This window comes from Hylobates moloch, unplaced genomic scaffold, assembly GCF_009828535.3.
Source record: "Hylobates moloch isolate HMO894 unplaced genomic scaffold, HMol_V3 SCAFFOLD_10, whole genome shotgun sequence".
In the NCBI taxonomy this organism is placed as follows: domain Eukaryota; kingdom Metazoa; phylum Chordata; class Mammalia; order Primates; family Hylobatidae; genus Hylobates; species Hylobates moloch.
In genome coordinates, this window is record NW_026652285.1 from 63576863 (window position 1) to 63603653 (window position 26791).

At 41.9% G+C, this 26791-nt stretch overlaps 2 protein-coding genes across 8 annotated transcripts in view; one reads left to right on the forward strand and one right to left on the reverse strand.

Moving 5' to 3' along the window:
- DIRAS2 (DIRAS family GTPase 2) overlaps positions 1 to 10129 on the reverse strand; it is a 155030-nt gene extending 144901 nt beyond the window's left edge. The window contains exon 1 of one of the 2 annotated variants that reach the window (XM_058446169.1): positions 9996 to 10129. The gene's annotated coding sequence lies outside the window, so the exon portion shown is untranslated. Of the gene's footprint in view, positions 1 to 9766; positions 9847 to 9995 lie in introns of those variants that run through there. The other variant, XM_058446170.1, reaches the window with a different exon arrangement.
- The window catches only part of SYK (spleen associated tyrosine kinase), a 96610-nt gene continuing 79378 nt past the window's right edge, over positions 9560 to 26791 (forward strand). For 2 of the 6 annotated variants that reach the window (XM_032164510.2, XM_032164509.2), the window contains exon 1: positions 9561 to 9775. The gene's annotated coding sequence lies outside the window, so the exon portion shown is untranslated. The other 4 variants (XM_032164508.2, XM_032164504.2, XM_032164507.2 and 1 more) reach the window with 4 other exon arrangements.

The following is a 26791-nucleotide window of genomic DNA, read 5'->3' on the forward strand; positions in this document are numbered from 1 at the left end:
TGAAATTATATAGCATGTAGCCTTTTCAGAGGGCTTCTTTGACTTAGTAATATGCATTTAGATTTCATCCATTTCTTTTCATAACTTGCTAGTGCAGTGCATTTCATTTTAGTGTGGAATAATATTCCATTACACTGATGTACAACAGTTTGTATATCCATTCACTTACTGAATGACATCTTGTTTGTGTCCAAGTTTAGGCAATAAACTTAGTAAATAAAGCTAGTGTAAACATTTGTGTGCAGGTTTTTGTGTGAACATAAGGTTTGAACTCCTTTGGGTAAATACCAAGAAGCACAGTTACTGGGTACTACTTTGGGTAAATACCAACTACTTTGGGTAAATACCAAGAAGCACAATCCTCTTACAATTACTCATGTTGTAAGAGGATGTTTAGTTTCATAAGAAACTGCCAAACTGTCTTCCACAGTGGCTGTACCATCTTGTATTCACAACAGCAATGAATGAGTATTTCTATTGCTTCACATCCTCACTAGTGTTCACTGTGGTCAGTGTTCCAGATTTGGGCCATACTGATATCTTACTGTCTTCATTTGCATTTCCCTGATGATACATAATGTGAAGCATCTTTTAGGCTAGGCATGGTGGCTCACGCCTGTAATCCCAGCACTTTGGGAGGCCGAGGCAGGCGGATCACGAGGTCAGGAGATTGAGACCATCCTGGCTAACACGGTGAAAACCCATCTCTACTAAAAATATAAAAATTTAGCCAGGTGTGGTGGTGGGCACCTGTAGTCCCAGCTACTCGGGAGGCTGAGGCAGGAGAATGGCGTGAACCCAGGAGGTGGAGCTTGCAGTGAGCTAAGATGATCAGGCCACTGCACTCCAGCCTGGGCAACAGAGTGAGACTTCGTCTCAAAAAAAAAAATTACTACATGTTACTAAGTAATGCAGAAGGTGACTCAAAGCAGGGAAGGACCACAGCAGTGTAAAGGGAGGAGGTTGGAGATGGATCTAGAATTTCCCCCTCATTCCTATCAGGTGAAAGCCTGAGAAAACTGCAATCTTTGCACAGGCTGGGTTTGCTTTGTACACACTGGTCCCCTAGTGTTCATCTCCAATAATGCTGACAACTCTGAAAACCACCTGTAGACATTCTGCAGGCTCCATCTCAGGAACAATGGCTATTTTGTCAGGTAGTTGAAGCAAAATTAAGTCCAATGATAAGCAAATATAACCATTATCAAACTCTTCCATTTAGGTTTGTTAAAGCAACCTAAGTATGATCTGAGAAGGACTCTATATTCTATATTTGAGTCCTTGCAGATGAACTATAACCTAGCTTAATAGGCAGACAAGATTGAAAACCTAATTTAGGAGTATGTGCCTGTAACAATAGCTGAGTCTTGGCCAATCCCAATGGCCATACTTCAACCACTCACACACTGCTGAGTGTTCAAACTGTGTTCAAAGAAGGCAAAAGCCAACCTGTAACCAATCCAGTTGTTTCTCTGCCTTACCTCCAATTTCTGTATGTCATTTCCCTTTTTTGTCTATAAATATGTTCTGAACATGAGGCATTCCTGGAGTCTCTGAATCTGCTGTGATTCTAGGGGCTGCCCAATTCATGAATCATTCATTGCTCAATTAAACTGCCTAAAATTAAATTCAGCTGAAGTTTTTCTTTTTTTAACAGATGGTGTCAGAAGTGGGGCCCAAAGTAGAGCTTCTAACAACCCCCAGAAGCACTGAGTGAACAAGCAAGGTACCTGCAGGAGCCACTTGTGTCCCTTGATCTCTCAGATCAGCTAGGGATCCTAGTAATTTCTCTCTCGAATGTTGGAGTGCCATAGATTTGTGTTTTGAGCTCTCCAAGTTTCTTCAAGCAAATTTCTGTTCCAAACTGGGTTTGGAAATCGTGACAGAAACTGGACTGGATCTAGGATAGGATTTGATCTGGTAATTAACTGGCTTGGATCCAGTTAGAGGCCGCTTACATCTGACTGGATCAAAAAGAAACAGGTAGTAAATGGTCATATTGCAGGGGTTGTAAAATTTGTCTTTTGGAAATTTGCAGGGATTTTTTGTGTTCTACCCCTTTGTTTCATTTTTCTTGCATGCTTAGGCAGGAAAAAATCTTTGGCTAAAGTAATCAAGGAAACCCGACAGCAAAGCCAATATTTTAGGTAAAAATGGGATCCTTAATTCCGGGAAAACTGAGTTCCTTCCAGCTTATACATTAGGCCCAGGAAACAGTGAGTCTTACAAAAATGGCAAAATGTTACTAAAGATAACTTATAGGGGAATGTTCCAAATGAATAACAGTGCACTGAAGTCCATTAAAAAAAGGAAAAAAATATTTTCTTTTGTGTTGCAACTTGGCCCCCAGGGCTATGGTATGGCAAACTGGGTCACTAGGGTTGCTCACTAGGGAAAGGGAACCCAGAAGTCTGGCATGTCTGCAAAAGGGTAAGAATTTCTTATCAGCAGACTTCTGGCCTCTTTCTATCTCTCTCTCTACAAACCATTTGAATGAATGGTAAAACAACAACAACAACAACAACAACAACAACAAAAACTGTTTTTCTCCTCTGTAAAGTTTTGATTAATGCAAAAAACAATTCTGAGGCTAGTCTTAAGCTGCGGCAAATCTAGTGTACTTTGTGCTATGAATTCGTCTTTCTGTATCATTCTGTCATAAAGAGGGATACCTTAGGACAGAATGCAGGCCTAGGGAAACCTATGAGCCCACCATTCAAGATGGCCCAGCAAACTGGTCAGTTATGTCTTTGGGAGCTTGACCTTGTAGCCACGTGGTGATACTTTCTCTTGGTCTCCACCTTCCAGGGAAGAGGTATTTTAGGGCTTGTGTCATAGTTAACTTTAAAAATTATCTTGAGTAGTTAAAAGCCTTTGCTCAATATTAACTACTCTAGACTCCTGGGAAGGGCAATGGAGACTGCCCAGTGCTATAGCTCAGTAGCTAAAGTTTTGTCCTTTTACAGTGGCAGCTGGGATTTCACTCCCAGCTTAGGGAATGAGTCCTTTCTGGTTTGATATCTGCATGACCTTTACTGTTTGTTGATTCTATTCTCTTCCCCTCCACAAACTGTATTGAATTTTCATTTCTCTGAGCACCTGGGAGGTTACATTTGGTAAAGTTAAAAAGCCAGAAATATTGGCAGCTTGGTGTGGCTAAAGTAAAATAATAAGAGATTTAAAAGGACTCCACCCTGGCAGGGTGCAGTGGCTCACACCTGTAATCCCAGTGCTTTGGGAGGCCAAGGTGGGCAGATCACAAGGTCAGGAGATCAAGACCATCCTGGTTAACACAGTGAAATGCTGTCTCTACTAAAAATACAAAAAATTAGCCGGGTATGGTGGCAGGCACCCATAGTCCCAGCTACTTGGGAGGCTGAGGCAGGAGAACAGCATGAGCCCAGGAGGCAGAGCCTGCAGTGAGCTGAGATCGTGCCACTGCACTCCAGGCTGGACAACAGAGCGAGACTCTGTCTCAAAAAAAAAAAAAAAGGACTCCACCCTAAGGCCAGTAATCCAATTAAGAAACTTAGAAACTAGTAAATAAAAAATATTGCAACTAATGGACCTTGTTCCATCTGTGTGTGTAATCACATATGTGTTGTGTGTGTGATGTTTATATAAAAGAGCTCTAAATAATTGGCATAAAGAAAAATAAGTGCTTAAATCAAATATTTTGAAAGAAAAATAAAAACTGTATTGTATTTTAGTTGACATAACTTTAGTAATCTTTGGGAAATAAAAACAGCTTTAAAGATTATTGGCAAAATATAAACATTTGGTCTAAATTATACAGGTCAGATATTAGGTTTGCTAAATGCTTTAAGGTCATAAACTGCTTCTTTGACTTTTGAAAATTGTTCAGTTTACCTACTTTGGAGCATCAGATTCTAGATAAGGCTTGGAGACATGTGGAATTAGCCATGTCCCCTAGCTATGCAAAGAAGGTTACAAAGAAAAGAGACTTTATAGAAGAAAGAATCTTGTATGGTAAATTCTTGTCCTAAAGTAAAATAACTGGTTGTTTAAAAAAAGGGAAGTTTAGGACAAGTCAGAAAGTCTAAGCATGTCATAGATGGTCTGTGTAAGTCATGAACAGATTCGTGAAAGAATTTATGCACCAAAAGTAAAAGTGCTAAGAGTTACCATTATCACATGTGATTCAGACTACTGAAAACATAGTCCTTTCAGTAATGTGTGTAAGGAGAGTTAAATATGTCTTTGGTAAAAGATTATAAAAAGGCATGAGAATGTAAATTTTTGCCTAATTTATCAGGTTAAAGGATTGTTTAAAATTAGGTAAGATAAAGCTAAAGGTTTGAACAAGTTGTGGAAGGTTCATGAAAAATTAATCTTGTAAAAAGAAATTCTGTGGGGACATTGGCTAAAGTTAAAGGGGTATTAAGTTTTTCTGTAAATGGAACATTAGAATAAAAGCATAACAGATTTTTCTTGGAACACTGATCTGCTCTTTCACAAAAATTATGAAGAGTTATAAAAGGTTCATGAGACTCTCACCTTACAGTCAAACTGATTAAGATTGATAGACTTGTCTACAAGGTTTTATTAAAAATTGGGCCTGAGTGTGGTGTCTCACGCCTGTAATCCCAGCACTTTGGAAGGCCAAGGTGGGTGGATTACTTGCGGTCAAGATTTCAAGACCAGCTTGGCTGACGTGACAAAACCCCATCTCTACTAAAAATACAAAAATTAGCCAGGTTTGGTGGCACGCATCTGTAGTCTCAGCTGCCTGGGAGGCTGAGGCAGGAGAATCACTTGAACCCAGGAGGCAGAGGTTGCAGTGAGCCGAGATCATACCACTGCACTCCAGCCTGGGTGACAGAGTGAGACTCTTTTGTCTCAAAAACAAACAAACAAAAAATTTGAGTTGACATTAATAGAACACTAATGCAAGAGTGAAATTTGACTTTCTCTCTTAAACATGATTTTCCTATAATATTAAATGATAATGACAGATTTTTGTTTGTCTTTTGAATAAACTACGGAAAAAAGGTCAGGAAAGATAAGAGACAGATGCTTGGAAAGCTAAGTCTTCCATCCGTCCATCAATCAGTAAAGGTTTTTGCGTTTTTAAAATTTTTGAGTCATCATTTTGGCTAAATGAATGACATGGTAACCTGGAATTCTATTTCATAATATCAAATGTTTTAAACCTTTAACATATTTAATAGGCTTCCCAAAATCAAATTTCAGCTTCACAATTGTCTTTTCTGACCTGTAACTTTGGGAGGCTACAGAGGGTCCCTGAAGCATCCAAAAGAGCTAAACAGGGCTGTCTGACATGTTCAGTTACATGGGAAGCATTGTCAAAATAAAGGATAACATTTAACCTTCTTCACGTTATACTTTCGTGTATGAGATCAATATGTTCCAAAATTGTATGGGATTCCTAAAATTCTCATATGCCTCAGTATATGCTACCAATCATAATTATAGTTATTATTAATATGTTAATTTATTATAGACCACAGAAATGACCAAATTTCCTTGTCAACTGTGTCTTTAACTATGACTATTTAAAATCATTTCCACAGTTAATTGCATAATGCTGATGCAGTTTCTGGAAATCTCACAAGCACGCAAAATCCTAGAATATGGTTTCTTTTAGGAGGTTCATGAAAGGATGGAAAGGACCCTGAAAATCATTCTTAAGTACAAGTTTCTAATTACTTTAATATCATATCATGGGTAAGAATTCCACGTGAATTCTCCAATTCCACAAGAATTGGACTGGGTAAGAATTCCTGAAACTTTAATAAAAAGACTGACTGGTTTATAAAACTGCTAACCCAAGTAGAACAAAAATTAATTAAATACCAAGAAAATACTTTGCCAGATTTTTATGCTAAATGAGTGAATACTAAAACTGTTTAGATATACAATTTGAATCAACTCCATGGTCTAAGTCAAATTACCTATGATAATCCATCAGTTACCAGTGTTATGCACCTAAATTGGAGAAACAACTGGTATTCAAGAGGACATGAGTTCAATGTTAAGCATGGACTCATGGAGAACCAGGACAGCCACCTTGTCCTTCCAGAGTCCTTATTGTTATTAAAAGTTCTGCATTCCATGACTCATCATGGAAAAGATAAAATAATTCAAATTAAATATATTGGTATGGTGACTTATAAAGTTTATAACCAATGTTTGGTGTGTTAAATCCATATTCCTGGGAAGACAATCAAAGCTTCAGGTATGTTTGGTTACCTGATGGGCCATTTAAACATTTTATAAAGGGATTTCTATTCAATTGTCATTTTCAATGCATGTTTTTTGGTTGTATAAAAGCTCTCCCATGCAAGAGGGCGGATGTTATAACAGTAGATTGTTATGCTACAGGGTATTTTCACCAGGTAAAAAAAGCTTTTTATGGTTCACTGAGGACAACTGATCATTTCACAATCCAGACCTCAAAGATTGAATCTTCTGAGAACATCAAAGAAAGATTGTCCTTGCCATCCACACTACAGCAAAACTTCGGGACCTTTAACTTTAGGTTCATAATGTCACAGCTGAGAAGGGTCCCTCCATGCTCTTGAAACTGTACACCCACTGGAACCCTTAAGGTAAATCTAACCAGGGAAATTTCTCCTGAGAAGAAGATGGCAGCCTTGATGTGAGCAGCTTTTCCCAAGGTCATGGATCAAGGCTTCTACTATCACAAGACTCTTATCTTTGAATCATTTTTCCTTATTTATGCCTGTATGAATAATAGAAATGAAAAGGGGGTCTGTTGTGTGCACTTATGGGGTATACTTTTATTTGTGAAGGTTTTTTCAGCCAGGCTTACACATGGATTACCTCATACTTTGATAGAGAAAAGATGAAGGCCTCTTGCTGGTGAGAAACTTTAATGGCACACACATCACCTCATAATCAGTCAGAAATGGACATGGATTCACTTCTCTTTACCCACATCATGGGTCAAAGAGAACATTGCCAGAAGGCCTTCACTCTTCTAAAAGGCATCATTTGGCCAGGCACGATGGCTCACGCCTGTAATCCCAGCACTTTGGGAGGCTGAGGCTGGTGGATCACCTGAAGTCAGGAGTCCAAGACCAGCCTGGCCAATATGGTGAAACCCCATCTCTACTAAAAATACAAAAATTACCCGGACATGGTGGTGGGCACCTGTAATCCCAGCTACTCAGGATGCTGAGGCAGGAGAATTGCTTAAACCCAGGAGGCGGAGTGCAGTGAGCGGAGATCACACCACTGCACTCCAGCCTGGGTGACAGAGTAAGACTCTATCTCAAGAAAAAAAAAAAAAAAAAAAGCATCATTTGTTAGGTCCTTTTTCCATGGTTTGAAGTAAAAGAGGCAATGATTAGAAATGTATCACTCATGATAGGCCCTATAGCAGATCCTCCTGTAAAAGCTATGGTTACACAACATATTTTAAATTCTCTTGTGAAAGTTGTGCTAAATAATAGAATTGGCTAAACAGAGAAGTATCTACGCAGCTACTGGCACTTGTGGTCTATGAAGAAATACATTGGTTATTATAGAGATTTGGTCGTAGGGGATAAATGAAAAGACCACCTAGTTAAGTGAGTACACTCTTTAACTTATTCTTTGATCTATTTGATTCTAGGTGGTTTGGTTTATGGGCATCCTATACTCTAAACACTTGGTATTATCCTCCTGGTAGTCACAATAGTAGTCTCCCTGGTGCACTGTATTCTCTCAAAGGTTTTAAATGTTTGCACACAGCCATCTCTAGAATGCCAAAATGATCTCTCTTCAACTGGAATGACAAAAGCTGAAAGAAATGTGCAACTATGAGGACACCATAACCTATGAAGGACATGCTGAGACTGGAAATTTGAAATGATGAAAACTGAGAGAGGTGCTAAGCCTAAGTTTTCGTCACACTCTCACTGAAGTGAGAACCTGAACGAAAAGGGGGAATTTTATTAAATAAAATTATGGGAGGCCATTGTTTTGGGCTGAGCTCATGCACTAGGCCCCAACAGACCAAACGGAACCAAACTGGAGCCGCTTGTGCTAAATGTGCCCCGAACAGACCAGGTTTTGTTTTTCACCAGCAAACAGGACATTCCAGCTTAAGGAGTTACCCTCTACCCACTCCTTGTTCCCTCCTTGCAAAACCCACTGTTCTACTGTTTCCCTGTGGGTTTCAAGACCACATAAGTGCATTTACAATGGTGACAGTGACATCAATGACTAAAGTTTTGGTCATTTTCTCAATTCTCAATTGAGAAATTGGTCATTTCTCAATTTCTCATTTGAGAAAATGACCAAAAGAGGGGAATTATTAAAGCAAACTAAGTATGGCCTGAGAAGGACCCCATACTTCTAAATTTGAGTCCTTGTGGACGAACTGTAACCTAGCTTAATAGGCAGACAAGATTGAAAATCTAACTTTGGAGTATGTGCCTGTAACAATAGCTGAGTCTTGGCCAACCCCAGCCGCCATACTTCAACCACTCACACACTACTGAATGTTCAAACTGTGTTCAAATACGGCAAACACCAACTTGTAACCAATCCAGCTGTTTCTCTCCCTCACTTCTGATTTCTGTTCATATCTTCCCTTTTTTTTCTATAAATTTGTTCTGACCATGAGGCATCCCTGGAGTCTCTGAATCCGCTGTGATTCTGGAAGCTGCCCCATTGGCAAATCATTCATTGCTCAATTAAACTGCTTTAAATTTAATTCGGCTGAAATTTTCTTTTAACAGGTTTAGAAAAAATAATGGCAAAAATGAATGAAAATCCAATAACACTGGAAGCAGAAATGAGGTCTCCAATAAGTGTAAATAGTCCCATGCCTATATTTTCTCCATGGCAGTTACAATCCAGCACATTATATATATTTTTTTTTTGCTTCTCGCATTTTGGCTTAGGGTAAAGATTTTTAAAACAGGCACTGCCAACCAGTGTTATCAAGAAGGTCTGGATACCATTTTGTGGGAACATTTTAAAGAGGAATGTCCAACAGGGAAAGGGAGATGGGTTGGGAGAAGGGTATCAGGCAGGTATCTCAAAACCATTTTTAGGACTATACGTTTAATTTATTTGGTTGTGGATATCAGAGCCGTCATGGTAAGAAGGAAGCAAAGACTTTTGTAATAATTAAAGCCTTCAGAAGCAGCGTGCCCCATTGCCCACTAGTGCGCCGTTAAGTCGTGTTCACCTACAGGGTCCCTCTCAGCACTACCCAGGCCTCCCGAGGGCTCCAGCACAGTAGCTTGGAGCTTGTTGGCTTGGTGACCCAGATACACTCTCCAGGGAATATGCCTTGCAGTGGAGTCTCTTCCCCAGCACTACACAGCAAAAGGAAAGGGCCGCTGGGTGTCTGTGGGTCCTGGGCAGTCACAGAAGCCACCGCGCTGGCGGGGAGGAGGGGGACCGATGCGGTCCATGTCCCGGGCAGTCCCACCTTCTCTGCCTGCGAAGGGCCCTTTCCCGGCGGGAGGAGAGCGGCGCGCCCCACCCGGGCTCCTCTGCACTGCCGCCGCCAGGACCGATTCCGCGGGCCTCGCCCGGCGCTCCAGCCGGTGCCCGCCTAGCTCCAGGCTCATGGGCGCGGTCAGCAGGGCGGGCCAGGGCGGCGGGGCGCGACACTGGGAGGAAGTGCGGGCCGCCTGCCCGGGCGCGTTAAGGAAGTTGCCCAAAATGAGGAAGAGCCGCGGGCCCGGCGGCTGAGGCCACCACGGCGGCGGGAGAGCGAGAAGGAGCGCGTTGCCCCGCGCTGCGCCCGCCCTCGCCTCACCTGGCGCAGGTAGGTGTGGCCGCTTCCCCTCCCCGGCCGGAACTTTCTGGTAAGGAGAGGAGGTTACGCGGGACGACGCGCTGCGTTCATGCCCTTTCTTGTTCTGCCTTTCTTGTGTACCCAGTCACACCGGGTAGGTGCCCGCAGGGCCTTCACCGGCCGAGGTAAAAGTGCTGAAACCATGTGAATAAATACAGGTGGGTTCCGCCAGCTTCGCTCCTGAACTTACCGGCCCTCAGGATCCAGAAGCTGAGCCGGGAGAGAGGGGCTCGGGCCTCAGCGGAGGGGACAGAGGTCAGACCGTGCGGGCAGTGAGGTGGACAACCCAGGGCGGCCAGGCCCTCAGGGAGCGCGGAAAGTGCGGTTGCGGCCCGGCTCTCGGGAGACGCGAGACTGGGATCAGGCACAGCGCGAGGAATTTGAGCTTGGAGCTAGAACATTTTCCTTTGGCCATTTACACGAATCCACTGGAAAATGCCGCAGTGTTTATCAAAGTTACTCAAAGTAGAAATGTCCAGACGTCTTATGAGCTTAGACAAATCTTTTACTACAGAAAGAAACAGCAGTTGCATTCAAACACCAAACTTTCTGAACCACTACTAAAATTTAGCATAATTACTCTTGTGGATACATTTTCATTGTCAAATAATTTACTTAGCCAATGAACTTGGAGAGCAAGAAAGTTTTATGTAGTAAAATGTAAATTTGAGTTAGTTAAGGGTTTCTTTTTGTCTGTTTGTCTGTTTTTGGCAATGTGGGTCCAAAACTTTTAAGCCCACCTAAAAACTATACAAATGCAAGCCATTCTTTTGTTTGAATGTTCAAGGACTAGAAAGACAATTGGAGAAGTGAGAGTTTGAATCTTCTTTTACTTTAGAAACAGTGTTGCAAAATATTTTATGAGTTTTGCCTGACTTAGCAAAGATTCAGTTGAACTCAAGTAGAGTTCAAAGCATTGCAGCGTGTAGTAAAAAAAAAAAAAAGAGTTGAAGATGTTGTGCCATATCTGATTCTTTGTATTAAAAATTAAAAAAATGAACCATTTAATCCCTGAGAGTTCCTGGAAGAAACGGAATTGATTCTAGCATCTGACTTCTTTGTCTTCGTAGGGACAAATTCATTGCCACAGGCAGCATTTTAATTAAATGCAACTAAATACATTGATGTCCTCCTTCTCCCCAGTGAAAGTCCGAGCAGTGCATAGATAGAATTATATTTGCTCAAAAAGGCTTAAATACATGTAAATTATTAAGTGTTTTAAGTGAGAAATCTTTGTTAGTTGAAATTATTTTATCTAATCATTTTTGTTCTGAATGGCACTTTTGTTTTAACATATTTAGAAAACTCTTGCATTAAAACAGAAATTGATTTGTATTACCCCCTGTATTTGAAGTGCACTTTAAAGTGTATTTGAATGAGAGATTATAATCAAATTACTTGATTTGTGTCTTATCCTGTTACTCTTCTACCTTGGATTTGAACAGGTTGGATTTGAACACTAGGAAAAAAGAGATTTTTCTACTGAGGGATTGTGGGAAGATTTTTTTTAAAAGCCTCTGTATTTGAAGCGAAATATAAAATAGGATTTTATAATAGTCTTAATAACTAGAAAGTTTTAAGCTAGGATAAAAATGGGGTGTATACTGTAGGTCTTTATCTTTCCTGAGAGATGAAATTGGTAGAAACGTTATTTTATTTCTAGATTTGCACTTTAGAAATGAATCACTCTGATCTTTGTTAGGCCCCTATTTAATATTCTAAATGCAGGTCTAATCTCTCTGCTTTTTTTAATGGAAGACTTCTTAGTAGAACTTCACTTATTTAGCACATTGTTTGCCAATAGTTATAATCCAGTATGCTTGTGCCAAGACGTATTTTGGAATTCAAGCTTTTTCAGAATTTGGAATTAAAATTTAGAATCTAAATTTCAGAATTGAGAAAGACATTGCTCAGAATTTAGAAAGGTAAACATACATGTTGACCGTGCTGGTTACATGCCATTCCAATATAGTCTGGAGAGAATCCTGTAATTCCATGCATTAATATTTCTGCACTTTTACATTTAAGAACGTGAATATTCTCACTAAGTGGAATAAAGAAAGACTATAAATAGCTGTGTGTCCGTTTAGAGCAGGTGTTATCACTACAAGAGCTTCTCTAAGACTTACCAAAAAAAAAAAAAAAAAGTGTTGCTTTTCAGAGCTTTTTAGAGGTGGAGCTGAGGGACTGAGTCTGTATTAGACTCCATTGAATTATGGTTTGCTTTTGAAAGCAAAGTGCATTTATATTGCTCAATACTTCACACTTTCCAGTAATTAGAAGGGCAGTTCCTCTCTCTTTAGGGAGTCTTAAATAGCAAGATTTTACTGAATTTTCAATCAAATCGATCAAAATAGAGGTCCTTCAAGTAAGAGTGGATGTCTCATCTTTGTAATATAATTTCAAACAGCAGAGTTTCTGACAGTCTACCATTTTAGAGAAAGAGAGCAGAAGTTACTTACAGGAGGGGTTACTGTCACCCTTTACAGCTGCAGTCTGTCCATGGAAGAAATAGTATTTCCTGTTAACTTTGCAACCAGCTGGGTTTGTGTCAGTTATCTAAGCCTAAGTGATGGCTAATTTTTACTTTCTCAACTTTCCCTGTATAGATTTTCCAGCTACCCCCTGACTTTTCTACTCTTGCTTTGCTGGTTTTAACATTTTCCACTACTTCTGGATTGGTTTAGCTGTAACTGGGTGGAGAAAACAACAACAACAACAGGAATTTAGGCCTTTGAGGAAGAATTTGTTTTGTTTTAGAAGTCTACACATTGAGCATTACTTTTTCTTCTAAAGCAACTAAAATCAGAAGGCAGAGTCCTAACGAGAGATGATAATCAGATTGCCTGATTTTTGTCTTATCACCTTCCTCTTCTACTTAGTTTTGAACAGGTTGGATTTGAACACCAGGAAAATAGGGTTTTCTACTGAGGGATTGTGGGAAGATGTTTTAAGAACTAATCTGATTGGATTTTAGGAAAGTTAATTCATTTTGATATGATGTTATCAGGGAAACTTTCTATTTGCTTATAATTTTATCTGACCAAATATTAGCTTGTATCAATTTGAGGTTTTTTGTTTTTTCCTTTATGAATCAATTGTGCAAGTTTTGCCCTACGTCTCTTAAAAGGTGGTTAAACTGGAATCTTAAAGACAGTTGAATTTAGCCAAGACCAAACATACACAAAGAAAGAATATTTTGTTTATGTTATAGTACATTTAATAAATCCAAATGGCTCCCTTGATTCTTTTCTTTCTGGGAAACCATGTGTTGATTTCTGGCAGCTGGCCAAAGGCAGATGGTGGTGGAGCAAGCGAGGACAGTTAAGAATGTTGATGATGACTGGATTACTGAGGAGTACTGTGAGCTTTCTGGTCCTCTGCTCAGAGGCGTCTAGCTCTGAAACTGGGATCCTGGCTCTGAGCTGGAGAGGCGCTTCCAGTCACTGCTGTCCTGGAGCTCTGGAAGGGAGCATAGGTGTGAGGAGACAGTGGGCTTCTAGCCTGGGATGCAGACTGGGAGATGTCTTGACCCGAGTGAAAACCTTGCAGGCAAGCTGCAGGTCTGCGGAGCACGGTGAGGGAGGCTCTCAACCTGGATACTGTGAACTGGGGAGAGAATGTAAATTCAACAGAAGGAGGGCCCAGGGCAGAGATTTAGGAATATCCACAGTTTAAATATTGCTTTACTTAAGTATACTCTGCCTGACTATAAGTAGCTTTTGAATGTTCAACATATGACCTTTCATTTCTCCCCTCCATTGGTTTGTCTTAACTGATAAATCTTTATTTTCCCTTGGTCAACCTGGTAGTTTATTAAAATTACATCTATCAGTTCCTGTTGAGTTGACATGAAAATGTTTTGGTGTGACCTAAGTTAATTTCTCTTTTTATTTAATTTTAATTTGTAATGAGTTCCTCTTTTCATTCTGCCCATCCTTAGGTACTGCTTTGAGTTATTTCCTCTAGAATTCTCACTATTTCCTTATGATTGGCATATTTTCAAAGTTTTTTGGTGTACTAATTTTAAACAGTGTTTGTTGACACTGAGAATTCAGGACTTTGGAGTTTTAGATCACCATCACCTTCCACTCCTTCTCACACCGTCCCAGGATAATTATTCTCTCATTTGAGGTTAAGAAGTTATTTGGTTTATTTTATTATGGTTATATAAATATAGTTTACTGCTAAAGCAAGGTATATCATTCCATTTTCCTTCTTGTACCCCTTTTTGCTCTTCCTGGGGCAAACCCTTGCTTTGTTTTTGTGTTTTCTTAGTTTGCACTGTGCCTATTATCATTTCCTTCCCAACTTTCTGACATAAAGATGAAAGCCCTATCGACACAATTTTCTACAGTGTCAGATATACCAAGTAATCTCACGGTTCCATTTTTCTTTCTTTTTTTCTGGAACCCTCCATCTTCTTCTTGTCTAACAGTTGCTCTTCAGTCTTGCTATACATACAGTAATACCTGAAGAATGTTTGGGGTGTATTTGTTGTAGGATTTTTCTTTTCTTTTTTTTTTTTGTAGAGATGGGCTCTCGCTGTGTTGCCCAGTCTAGTCTCAAACTCCTGGGCCCAAGCAATCCTCTTGCCTCAGCCTCCCAAAGTGCTGGGATTATAGGCATGATCCACTGTGCCCAGCCCTATGGGGAATATTTGTTGACCAAATATGTTTTATGTAAATTGCTTATCATACTCTTTGTTGTACCATCTGTGGCATTAATATGCCTCTTGTTAACACTCACCTACATTTTACCTGTTGTAAATCCACTGTCATAATTATTGAAAATATTTCTCCAGAGCTTTTTAATTGTATGGTTACTTATTTATTGTAGCATAGAACTTTTATGATTTCTTCCATCAGGGTGCATTCTGAATCATGCTTAGTGAAAGATGGTTTTTAACTCCACTTTAACAGTTAGCATCTATGTTTTACATCAGCGTCAATGTCACTTTTGTATTAGATACGACACCAACATTTTATTATCTGAGTGATGAGAATGTTTATTTTTGTGGAAATGGACATCCCATGAGACTTTAAGCAGATTGCTGGCCTTCTCCTCGATTTCCTTGATTGATTCCTGAAGTGGACACTGCAGTGCTAAGTGGAATTCCTGAGGAAGCTTGCTCAAGTAAGCGTGAGAAATGCTGGATGAAATAAAGTGCAGCAAGCAGGGATAAATATCATGGGCATCTTCAGAGCCTTTGTGCAGGTAACGTGCACAGAGATTCTCCAAGAGAGCCAGTCTCAGCCAGTGGTCCTACACTTCCATCACCCTGCAGTGCGTTTGTTCTTAGAGTGGCTTTCAGGGCTGGCTCTGCCACAGCCTCTTTGGGAAACACTGCATGACCTCTTGCTGCTCCTTACCAAGCTCCTTAGGCTTTGCTTGGTAGAGGCAGAATGTTGTGGTTGTTTTCATCTTAAATGCTAACAATATATGAATTATGTGGTGGATACAGTGCCTCAAAGTGACATTTATTGAATATTTTTGTAGCTACTGGTTGAGAGTAAGGGTCTGAGGCCCCATTGGGTTCAAGTCCCCCTTCTTTATTTGTAAGATCTTCTTGAAGGTTTTGTAAATGAAGCAGTCACAGGGGGCTTCACTGTGATACCTAATGGAGGCCGTGCCTGCAGTGCTCGGTACCTGGTGTGTGGTTAAAACTGACATAACTCTCAGAGCCTCTCCCAGGCGGGCTGACTCTGGGCATCTGCCCTGCAGTCTTAGAGGGAAGGCACATCCAGATAGGTTTGATGAGCAACTACAATTGCCAAAATTAGTTTCTCTGACCTCCAAGATGGGAGAACTTTGTAATCTTTTAGAAAAGTTGTCCATTGCATAACTGATACACGAGTACATATCCTTTAGTACAGGATTCAGATACAGCGAGCAACAGAAAAGCCCTTCTTAACCTCCACCCTCAGTCCTAGCCCTGCCCCCAGTCCCACTGTGGGGGAGCAGTTGGAGCTCTAACCTCCCCTCTTTCGTCCTGTGCATTCATGTGTGCATGTGTGCACGTCTTCAGAAGATATAATGGTGGGGTGTGTACATCTTCTTAATACCTTTTTCACTCTGGAACTTTCTTTTTATTAATATGTTGGGGTGCGGGGAGGTCTCCATATTCAGTGATTATTGTAATTTTTATGACAGTCCAGAATAGGCATGTCGATTTTTTTTCTGATTTTTGATATTATAAATAGTGCTGCGATGAATGCACTTTTTCTTTTCATTCTTTCCCTCTCCTTTGCTATTTGCACTGTGTTTTCATGAAACCATCAGGTTAATCTTTATCTCAAGGAAGCCCTTCATCCCTGTCCATCCTTTTCTTCAGTCCATCCACTTAGTTTTCCTATGATTATTTTAGCAAGCAGGTGGTTAATTTCCAAGGATTGTAGTTACTTCTTTGGGATTTTTTTAAGTGACATATTAGGTTCCTGTGTATTTTATTACTTGTTTGAGTGCACCATTACCCCTGTCTCCCGGGGCATCAGTTCATCTGCTTGCATGCTTGGCGCCTCTCTCTCCGGCTGTCAGCTTTCCTGATATGCTGGGTATTTCCACGTGTGTGTTGGTTTTTTTTTTTTAGGTACCCTAGGCGTTAGTCTTTTAAGGCTGCATTCTTGCAGCCTGTCCCACATGAGCTAGGAGGAGGGCAAGACCTGGATGTGCACAGGGCAGGATGGGCCCATAACTGGTCTGTGTGGTGTGTGGGCGGCAGGAACTCCCTGTTCTTTGTGGATGTGGCCGCGCCTTCCCTATTCAAACAAAGCCACACACGTGTCTTTTCCTGCGAGGCGGCTTCTGCTGCTTTCTTGGAGCTGGGGAGCATCTACTCTTCCCTGTCCTCCCGCTCCTCCCTGTTCCTCTCTCAGGTCTCTGTCACTTCTAAGGCACTCCACCCTTGGTCTTCTCCCACCTTGCACCCCCCACACTGCTGCCTGCCTGCACTGGGGGACTGTGATTGCCCCCTTCAGTGTGAGCCTGTCTTGCTTCATGCCTTTCAAGGACAGCATTCATTGCCGAGCTACTCATGGACTATCTCCTCAGATCCTCAGCGTGCTGTGACTTCATTTTCTGTAATACTGTTTTTCATGTTTCTTCCCCTTCTCTGCATTTATAGCTGTGCATATGCTTGAGGTGGAAGGCCACCACTTCCTTTTGGTTAGCAACACCAATCAGCTAATGGTCATGGCTATGTGAAGGAACTCACAGTGAGGGTGACGGGGAAGAGCCTGGCTAGAGCAGGCTGCATCGCAGGCCTTGGCGTTAGGTTCCCCAAATCACTGCCGGTGATCTTGTAGCTCTGTCATGAAGTCTGTCTTGCTTATTAGGATACTGAGAGTCCAAATTCATAGATTTCTTAGAAGCCTGTTTAAATATGCAGAGCATCTAACTCAACCTGATTAGAAATGGGCTCAGAAAGGTGAAGGGATTTGTCCAACCACTGAGTGATGCTGCTGGGATTAGAACTCTCAAAACTAGGTGTTTCTAATCAATCCCTATCCGCTACTCTAATAAGGCGTAAAAGAGGATCTGCTGTCCTGCCTAATTGGTGGGCAAGTTTGGAGTCCTGTCAGCAGCTCAGGAAAGCCTGGAGAGGCAGAGGGAGGACACAGGCTCAGTGTCAGACATGCCGATTTTACTCATCACCAATGGTTACACAAAACTTCTTTTGATCTTTGTGGCTTTTGCATTGAGAAGTTAAGCATATACAATAGGAATTAGACACAATCCCAAACCAGTGAGAGGTTCAAGTGAGAAGAGCTGAAGCTTTTATGCATGCCTTCCTTCCACAGAGATAAATTTACTATCCAGAGTGAGCTAGAGCCTCGTGGAAAGTGAGCGCCGAGCCCCTAGCAGTGAGTGTCTCTGTGCTTCCCACATCAGACCTCCATGTCTGTGGCTGTCCCGCTACGGGGCAGAACTGCTGCTCTCTGCCTGCGTTGCTGTCGTGAGGGTTGGGAGAGGACAGGTGTGGACAGATCTCAGACCCGTTTCCCTCCCCTTATAGAAATATTTGTGAGGCAGGTGGGACTTCAATGATTTGGTCAAGGAAAGGCAGCTTGGCAGCTGGGGAGAAGGACTCATGCTAGAAAGGCAAGTATTTGTGAGGGATGATTTCCTCGAAGAAGCCAGCAGTGTCTTCAAAGACTTATGTGTAAGGTATTCCCCAGAGCTTATTTCTTCTAAGAAGACTCTGGAAGCAGTGTCAGTGTCTGTTATGGAGGAATGGAGTTTCAGTCTGATCAGGCTTTCATAACAAAGCACTGCATGCTGAACGGCTTGAACAGCCCAATGTGTCGCCTCCCAACTCTGAGCCAGAGACTGAGGTCAGGATGTCCCAGGGTGGCTCCTTCCAAGGGCTGGTTAGGAGAATGTGCTCCCGGCGTCTCCTTGGCTTGTGGGTGACCATCTCCAGCTCCACATGGCATGCTCCCTGTGTGCCTGTCTCTGGGTCCAGATCTCCTTTTCATGTAAGGACACCAGTCATATTGGAGTAGGGCTCACCCTAAGGACTTCAATGGGGCATAATCACTGCTGTAAAGACCCTGTCTTTAAATAAGGTCACACTCAGAGGGTTTAGGGAGTTAGGACATCAACATTTGAACTTGAGGGGACACAATTCAACCTGTAACAAATGGGTGAGTGAAGACTGGCGCCTCCCCACGATGGCCTTTCTGTGATGCCGTCAAGAGCACCAGGGAGCTCTCCAGATATGGAGATGGAGAGATGTCTAAGGCCCCTGAAATGAGCCTGCTGTACAGATAATTCCAGAACTCTCTCAGTGTGAAGACCAAACACAATTATGCACATTAAAATACTTACGGTAAAGTGTTTCTTTCACTTTAGATGTGCAAAACCTTAGAGAGAGACTTATGAGAAGACTCAGGGAAGAAATGTAAGATAAAGGTGTTAAAGGAGACAAACTCCACAAAATTGTAAAGTGAAGCTGCTATGGGGAGTAGAGCCCAGACCTAGATAGTATGCAGGCATGGGTCCAAGGGAGGCTTTGCACACCAGGCGGGGGAGGTGCAGGGCCATGGATGAATGGTCTTGGGAAAACTGCAAATCGTTTGGAAAAAAAAACAAAACTTTGCTCTTAATATCAAAATAAATTCCAAGCTGAACAAAGAATAAAAATATAGCATTGAAATAATAAAGCTATTAAAAGAAAACTTAGGTGAGTTTTAAAATAATTGTGAAGAGGCCTGTCTAAATGTGATAAAACATATGAATTTATATTCATACTCATCACAAGGTTGATGAGTATGCTTTCCTAAAATCTTAAGCAAATCCCCATAAAATGAAAAACTATATAAATAAATGAAAAAAATGGTAAGATATATTTAATTTCAATGCTTGTGGTAAAGCATCAATAGCTTTAATATGTAGTGAGTTTTTTCAAATCAATAAGAAAAAAATACAGGTGGGTGCTGACAGGGCCGTTTGGTAACATCTTTTAAAATTTAAAACACAGGTGCTTTCACTCAACAATTTCACTTTTAGAAATCTATTACACATATAAATTGATAAAAGTGGAGAAATATTCATTGCAACAATTTATTTTATAATAGCAAAAAAAATCACTAAGGGAAGTGCAGTTGATTCATATGCTGGAATCCTATGCAGTCTTCTAAAAAATGTGGAATTTATTTCGTACACCAAATATAACAATGTCCAAGTTCTACTAGTGAAAAAGCAAGATGTAACATATCATTGTATTTGTTTAAAAAACTCATGCTGGGTTGGGTGCAATGACTCATGCGTGTAATTCCAGCACTTTGGGAAGCCGAGGTGGGTGGATTGCTTGAGGAGTTTGAAGCCAGCCTGGGCAATATGGCAAAACCCCACCTCTATGACAAATACCAAAAAAAAAAAAAAAAATTAGCCTGGACTGGTGGTATGTGCCTGTAGTCCCAGCTACATGGGGGGCTGAGGTGGGGGGATCGCTTGAGTCCAAGAGGTCAAGGCTGCAGTGAGCCGAGATCATGCCACTGCACGCCAGCCTGGGTGACAGAGCAAGACCCCGTCTCAAAAATAATAATAATAAGTAAAAAAAAAAAAAAAAACTAAAAATCTCACACATGCACATAATAATTTAAATGATATTGGATTGTTGTTTACTACTTATACATGCATTTCTGCCTATACATATTGTATCCAGTGTGTACACATGTGTATGTAAATATGTAGCATGATCTGGAAGTGTAAGCACCAAATTAAGAACAGCAGTTTTGTGGGGAGGGGAATAGAATTGGTTTAGAGAAAAAGGTGAAATTTACATTTTTATTCTGCCTACTTCAGTGTGCCAGTGTGCCTGCAGTATTTACAACGATCAGGAGTGTGTACTTTTTTCAATTTAGAAAAATGATAATAATAAGGTTTGCTTGGGGGGAAAGGGTAAGTAGGATGAGACCACGAAGAGAAGTAACTTAGAAACACATCATGCATCATGACTGCTGGCACCATTCTGTCCTCCAGTGAAGAGCGAGGTTTTGAGAGGTTCAGCAGCTCACCCAAAGGTGTACAGCCGTGGTCTCAAACATGTTTGCACCCTGCTGTCACTCAGGTCCTGAAGCCCAGGCCACCTCCAAGGACACCGGGGTGCTCTGGTGTGCAGCCTGCCTTCAGATGTTTCTAAAAGCCACTCCTACTCCACCCCACCCAGTGCAGCAGCCAAGAATGAGGACCACCATTTGACAGCTAGTTCATAGGATTTCATAGCACACAAACACATCTTTAAAGGCTGACGAGGTTTCCACCAAATTGGGATTTATTTGTATGCTGGGTATAATGGCAGCTATGTGTGCCTTTGACTGCAAAGACACTGGGCAGGCCAGAGTGGCCCCTCCCCATTTGATGTGTGTGTGTGTGTGTGTGTGTGTGTGTGTGTGTGTGTGTGTGTGATTGAGAGAGAGAGGGCTCGTGTTTTTCTGTTGCGAACGGTCCTTTCCACGGAAACTTACATTCTCCTAAGGTTTGCCACTCTGCAGAACTTTTGGAGGAAGGCTTTAGAGTGAGAATGTCAGTGCATTCTCAGCATGCAACTGTAAGACTTGCAGGAGGTGAATGCACATGAAATAATTCCCAGAGGAAGAATATGTACACTGGTCAGATAGGAAAACTGACCTGTAACATTTTCTACACAAGATGATTTGAATGGTTTTCGTCTTTAAGATTTTTTTTTAACATTATGCTTAGTCCACCATGCTTTATTCTGTCATACCATTTGTCATCTGCATGCTTCGTGTGAAATGTTTTTTTCTCATGAGAAGGACATAAGCAATTTTGCTCCTGGTTGAGAGCTTGGTCCATAGTTTCTTGGTGTCTGTGGCTTGGCTTCTGGGCCTCACTGGCTACAGCTGATGGTGACCAGAAGGGCTGTTCCTGTGAGTCATTAGGGGTTGGGCTGCTGCTGCTACCTCCCCACCCCAGCTGCCTCCATCAGCACTGTGCCATACTCGCCCAGGAGAGCCCCTGGACTCATCGCCTGCCCCCGTGTTTACACTTTATAATAAAATCTCTAGAATTGTGGCTTTGACCTGTAAACATCCAGTTCCAAGAAGTGGCTCTAAAGCCCTCTCTGGGGGCAGAGTGGTTGTCAGAAGCAGACCAGGCCTCAGGGTCTAGATTCCATCCTTCACTTGAAACTGCTGGGGGTTGGTAGTACCCTATCTGCAAAATGAGGTTAAAAATATCTAACCCTTGGGTTGCTATCAAGCTCAGAGATGCTGTATGCAAAGCACCAATCAGACTGGCTCACAAAGAATAGGCCCTCTGTCAAATATTCAGGGTTGAGTGAGGGATGTCAAGGATAAATAGCTACTGGTTACCAGGGAATTGAAGAGAGGGTTCTTTTACAAGCAAAAATATTTTATGAGAGGGTCACAGAAAGAGAGTGACTCTTGCCCAACAGTATCATAAGCAAATAAGCTGTGTCTAGATTCTAATCATGTGTTTAGGGGTCTGCTGGGTTTAATAAGCAACACACAGGGGGTGCGTTGTCCTCCACTCTCACATCCCCAGTCACTAGACAAGGTCACCCCCACCGGGGGCATCTTACTCAGAAGCTCTAAAAGACTCTGTTGCATGACTTTGGCCCTTGCTCGTTTAAAATGTCCAGTTGGAGACCATGGCATGGAGAGTTTTGTGTACTCTGCTCCCAGCATGGCACCCTCTTTGCATATTGTGGGCACTCTTAATTTCTCATATTTTAATATATCAGATATGACTTGGATATAGTCAACTAGATATTTAGAGAAAAATGTATCATCCCCGTTATCAAAAGAAAACCCAGAGGCTTCAAGTTTGGCCCAACTAGAAGGAATTTCTGGAAGGGAGAAGTACCAGGACCACACAGACTCTGGTCCTGGTGGTGTGTTTATAAGATGCAGCTCATCATGTTGGTCTCTGTCATCCCTGCTAAAGCTGTTCATTATGGAGCCACTGGCCACATGTGGCCACTGACCGCTCAATTACTTAAAACCATTTAAAATAAATGTTGAATTTCATTTAAAATGTAAAATTCAGTTCTCAGTCACACAGGCCATGTTTCAGGGGCCAGTTGCCACACGTGGGTGGTAGGTCTGTGTCAGGCAGAGTAGAACAGGTATTTCCATTGCTGCAGCAAGGTCTGCCAGACACCAAGCTGCTCTCAGCCCATCCCCTGAGGAGCCCAGGAGGGATATGAACTTCCACCCACCACTCCCCTTTCCCAGCTCTCAGTGCCACCCCTTGCCTAAGTGCACGGTAACACTTGCCACTATTTCATGTGTTGATACCTGCAGCTCCCAATTTTCTTAAGAGGATCTGACCCTGGGAACTGATGAGGGCAGCAGGAGTGCCCTCTCCTTTGACATGAGACCTTAAGTCTTGTCCATGGGGCCCTGGCCTGGCCCTTTTCATCCTCAAGGCTGTAACATTCTCCTGCACAACACAACACACGTGCACACACACACGCACACACACACACACACACAATAATGTTACTTCTCAGTCACCCGGGAACTGACATGGTTCCCAGTTATTTCCTCGCAGCAGCCCTCCAAGCGGTAACATAGCCTTGGAGAAAGCTACGAAGTCATGTGTCCTTGGGGTAAGCACACTTGGTTCAGAATAGTTTCTGAAAGAACAAACCAGGTTTTTGCTCAAGAGGGTTTTGAGGGACTGGAGAAAACCTTAGTGCTTGTTCCTTTCTCTTCGGTTAAAAAAAAAAATCCAACATAGTTTCCTTGAAACATTTGGAACCTGAGGTTTTGTCCATTTTGAAAAGAAGATGTAGAGAGGGAACGTGTTTCCCACGAAGGCAAAACAAAAAAATGAGATGTCAAGCAAGTGGCCCTTGTACTTTCAAGACCAAGAAACAAGGTGTTTGTTTCTGGGAATGCCTTCCGTTTGCTCATTTTGTAAGTACTCAAGGCGGGCTGAGAGGGGAGCGTTCTGAGACACCCCAGTGAGCAGAGGTGGGGTCATGCCACTGGCCCCTCGGCTCCAACCTTGCCTCACTCCGGGCGCTGGGGCAGAGATGTGTGGCTGGCCTGTCTCTGGAGTTCCTGTGCTGCTTAATTTGAGTAGAGATAAAATGCCACAAGAGAAGTCGTTTTGAAGGGTTCGTGAATTATAGGACTTCCTTTCATGATTCAGCCTGACTCCAGGAAGTGCAGTCATGTGCTGCCCTCCTAGGGGAGCTTCGCCCCACCACCAGCATTCAGGCTGCACTTACTGCAAAAGGCGCGATCAAGATTCTTCTTCCTGAATTATTGTCTTAACAAAATTGATATGTCTAAACATTGAGTTAACACTTTCATTCACTAAAAAGGTTTTCCTGAATGATGCCTTTCATGTGACTTCTTTATAGTTCCACGTGAAACGGGGAATGTACTCGGCTCTGTGCTTGTTCCCCTCTGTTTGGGAGCCTGCGCTGCTGCTCACTTCTGCGGTCAGCTCTGTTTGGATCAGTTTTGAAACCCAGAACCTTCCACATAGAGGTGATAATTCTAGATAATTGTAGAGCAACTGCTTCTCTATCCTGGCTGTATGCTAAGCTCTCTAGAGAGCTTTACAGGAGAGAGATTCTGAGTGTTAGGGCTGGGAAAAGAGCACTCTGTGTGATCCTAACCTGCAGCTGAAATGCAGAGCCACTGTTCTCAGCTGGAGCTTTTCATTGCTTTTGTTTGTTTATTTTGTTTTGTTTATGAATTGAGCTTACTAATGGAAGCAGGAGCTTGTTCTGTTTAGCGGTCGTGAGAACCACCTAGGCAGCGGAGGCTGCCCTTTCAATCTGGTTCACTTGGGCTATGCTGGGCTGGGCAGTGGCAGTTTTAGGACAAATCTAGGTGTGTCCCAAGCAATCTGATATTTTGATGTTTATCTTACAGAGAAGCAGGAGTTTAGAAGGCAGATGGCTGTGCTTCTGTTCTTCTGATTTTCGACAGAGACATCAGAACCTTCCATAGTCATTTTAGTCTAAGTCCTGAAATCATTCGCTGCCAGCCCTGAGCCTAGCTGGACTATGTGCCTCTGGTTGGACACGTTTGCCACCTCTGAGAACTGTGTGGATGTAACTCTTCTGTCTTCTGGCTTGAGGTGTTTCCAAGGAGAAGCTTGAGGCCCAGTAATATTTAAAATTTGGGGGGACAAATTTTATCTTACATAATTATGGGGTACACAGTGATGTTATAGCTGTACAGTGTGGAAGGGTTGAATCAAGCCAATTAACATACCCATCATCATAAATGCTTATCATTAATCCTCCTCCGTATCTGCAACTTTGTAGTCTTTGACTGTCGTCTCCTTATTCTCTCACTCCCCAGCCCCTGGTAACCACTATTTTATTCTCTGTTTCTATGAGTTCAATCATTTTAGATTCCACATATGAGTGAGATCATGAGGTATTTGTTTTTCTGTGCTTGACTTATTTCATTTTACATAACTTTCTCCAGCTTATTCTATGTTATCACAAACAATAGGGTTTCCCTCTTTTTCATGGCTGAATAGTATTCCATTGTGTGTGTGCCACATTTTCCTTAGCCGTTTATTCCTTGGTGGACTTTTAAGTTGATTTTGTATCTTGGCTATTGTGAATAGTGCTGCAGTGAAGCATGGGAGTACAGATATCTTTTCAACATAGATTTGTAAACTTTCTTAAAACATGAGTTTTTTTGTTTTGTTTTGTTTTTTGCAATTTTTTGTTTTTGGCTCATCAGCTGTCATTAGTGTTAGTATATTTTATGTGTGGCTCAAGACAATTCTTCTTCTTCCAGTGTGGCCCAGGAAAGCCAAAAGATTGCACATCCCTGCTCTAGAGGTTCCTGGATAAGATGTTCTTTTAACTCCTGTAGACAAGACATTTTTTTATTTCTGGAAATTTTATAACTTTAAACATGTGTTCTACTCCTTTATTTTAATTCGCTATTTCAGGGACATTAATTTTATATATTTTAGATCTCCCCTATCTTTCTCAATTTTTCTGTTGAATTCCTGAAGTCTTTGTTAATTCCTGTTTCATTTTTCTCAAGCTCCACAGATCCTGTCCCCCATGCTGCCTGCAGTGTTAATATCCATTCATTTTTCCCTGCTTGATGTAATAGCCATCATTTCTTTTCTGGCCTTTTCCCCTGATCTCTGCCAGCTTATTGTTGTTGTCTTTTTTTGCCCCTTTCTCCCTTTTGAGCTGTTATTTTAACCAAGTGATTATTCTGTTAAGTTCTTTGATTCCATATCTGTGTGTGTGGACATAACTTCATCTGCCTTTTGGGACATTTTTCTGGTGAATGTCTTTTGCCATTTGTTTCTCCTGTTGCTTCTTTTCTTTAATTATTTCAGCATAATTGTACAAACCCAAGGTATGATCCTCATCTTTGCAATAGATCATGGAGGGGCCTTGGATGTGTTCCAGTCTACCAGAATATTTCCTCCCTTCTCAATAATGGTGTGTGTGTGTGTGTGTGTGTGTGTGTGTGAGAGAGAGAGAGAGAGAGAGAGAGAAAGAGAGAGAGAGACAGAGAGTGAAAGAGAGAGAATGAATTGGTTTAATACGTATTTCTCCCCAGTGAGGCTGCCAGCCATTCAGTCTCCTCTCTTCAACACTATAAGAAATGGTTGGCTTTCCATTGCTGTGTATATCCTTCCACTCTTCGGGCCTTGTCTGAAGTCTACAGCAGCCAGTCCTCACTAAGGGTCTTCATGATCCCAGGGCAAACATAGCTGCATTGGGCTCCACTTGCGGCATGTTATCGCTCAGGATCGGGGTGCCCACTGGTTCCATTTTATTTCTTTATCTGGTTCTTGTTGCAGGGTCATTTCAGAGAGGAGGGGGCAGTATCTCTGCCAACACCCAAGCAATCTGATATTTTGATGTTTATCTTACAGAGTGACTTAGAGCATGTGGCATTGAAACCAATGGTTAAAAATCAACAAATAAGCAGGAAACAACTTCAGAATGACCAAAAATCTTCCTGGGGCACTCTTAGCTTCCGCCAGCCTCTCTGATGGCCAACCAGGCCATTTTGTCGGCTTTGATCTGTTCAGCACACTGAGTTATGGGGCGCCTCCCACATGTCCGGAGCGGGGTGAGGTATGGGGGCTGTCGCAGCAGCTGAGATGGTTCCCTGCACTCAAGTTGTTTACAGCCAGGTCGTAAGGAAGCATGGGAGCCTAGCATCAGGCCCTGGTCATGTGTAATCTCATTTATTCATGACAGCAACCATAGGGTTTTTCTTTGGGAAAAAAATTATAAAATACAGAACAGTGCAGGACCACCCAACTTAATAAATGTTGCCATTTTACCATTTATGCCTTTATTTTTCCTAAAAGAAGAACAGTCCCAATGAAGTAGAAGCTATAACCTTTTATGGATGAGGAAGTGGAGAGTAATCTGCTCAAGGCTGGCTAGCTGGTGAGCAGCAGGCCTGGCTCAGGCCCCTCTGATGCCCCTTATTTAGGCTGCATGGCCTTCTCTACCCTGCAGGAATTATGCTGGCT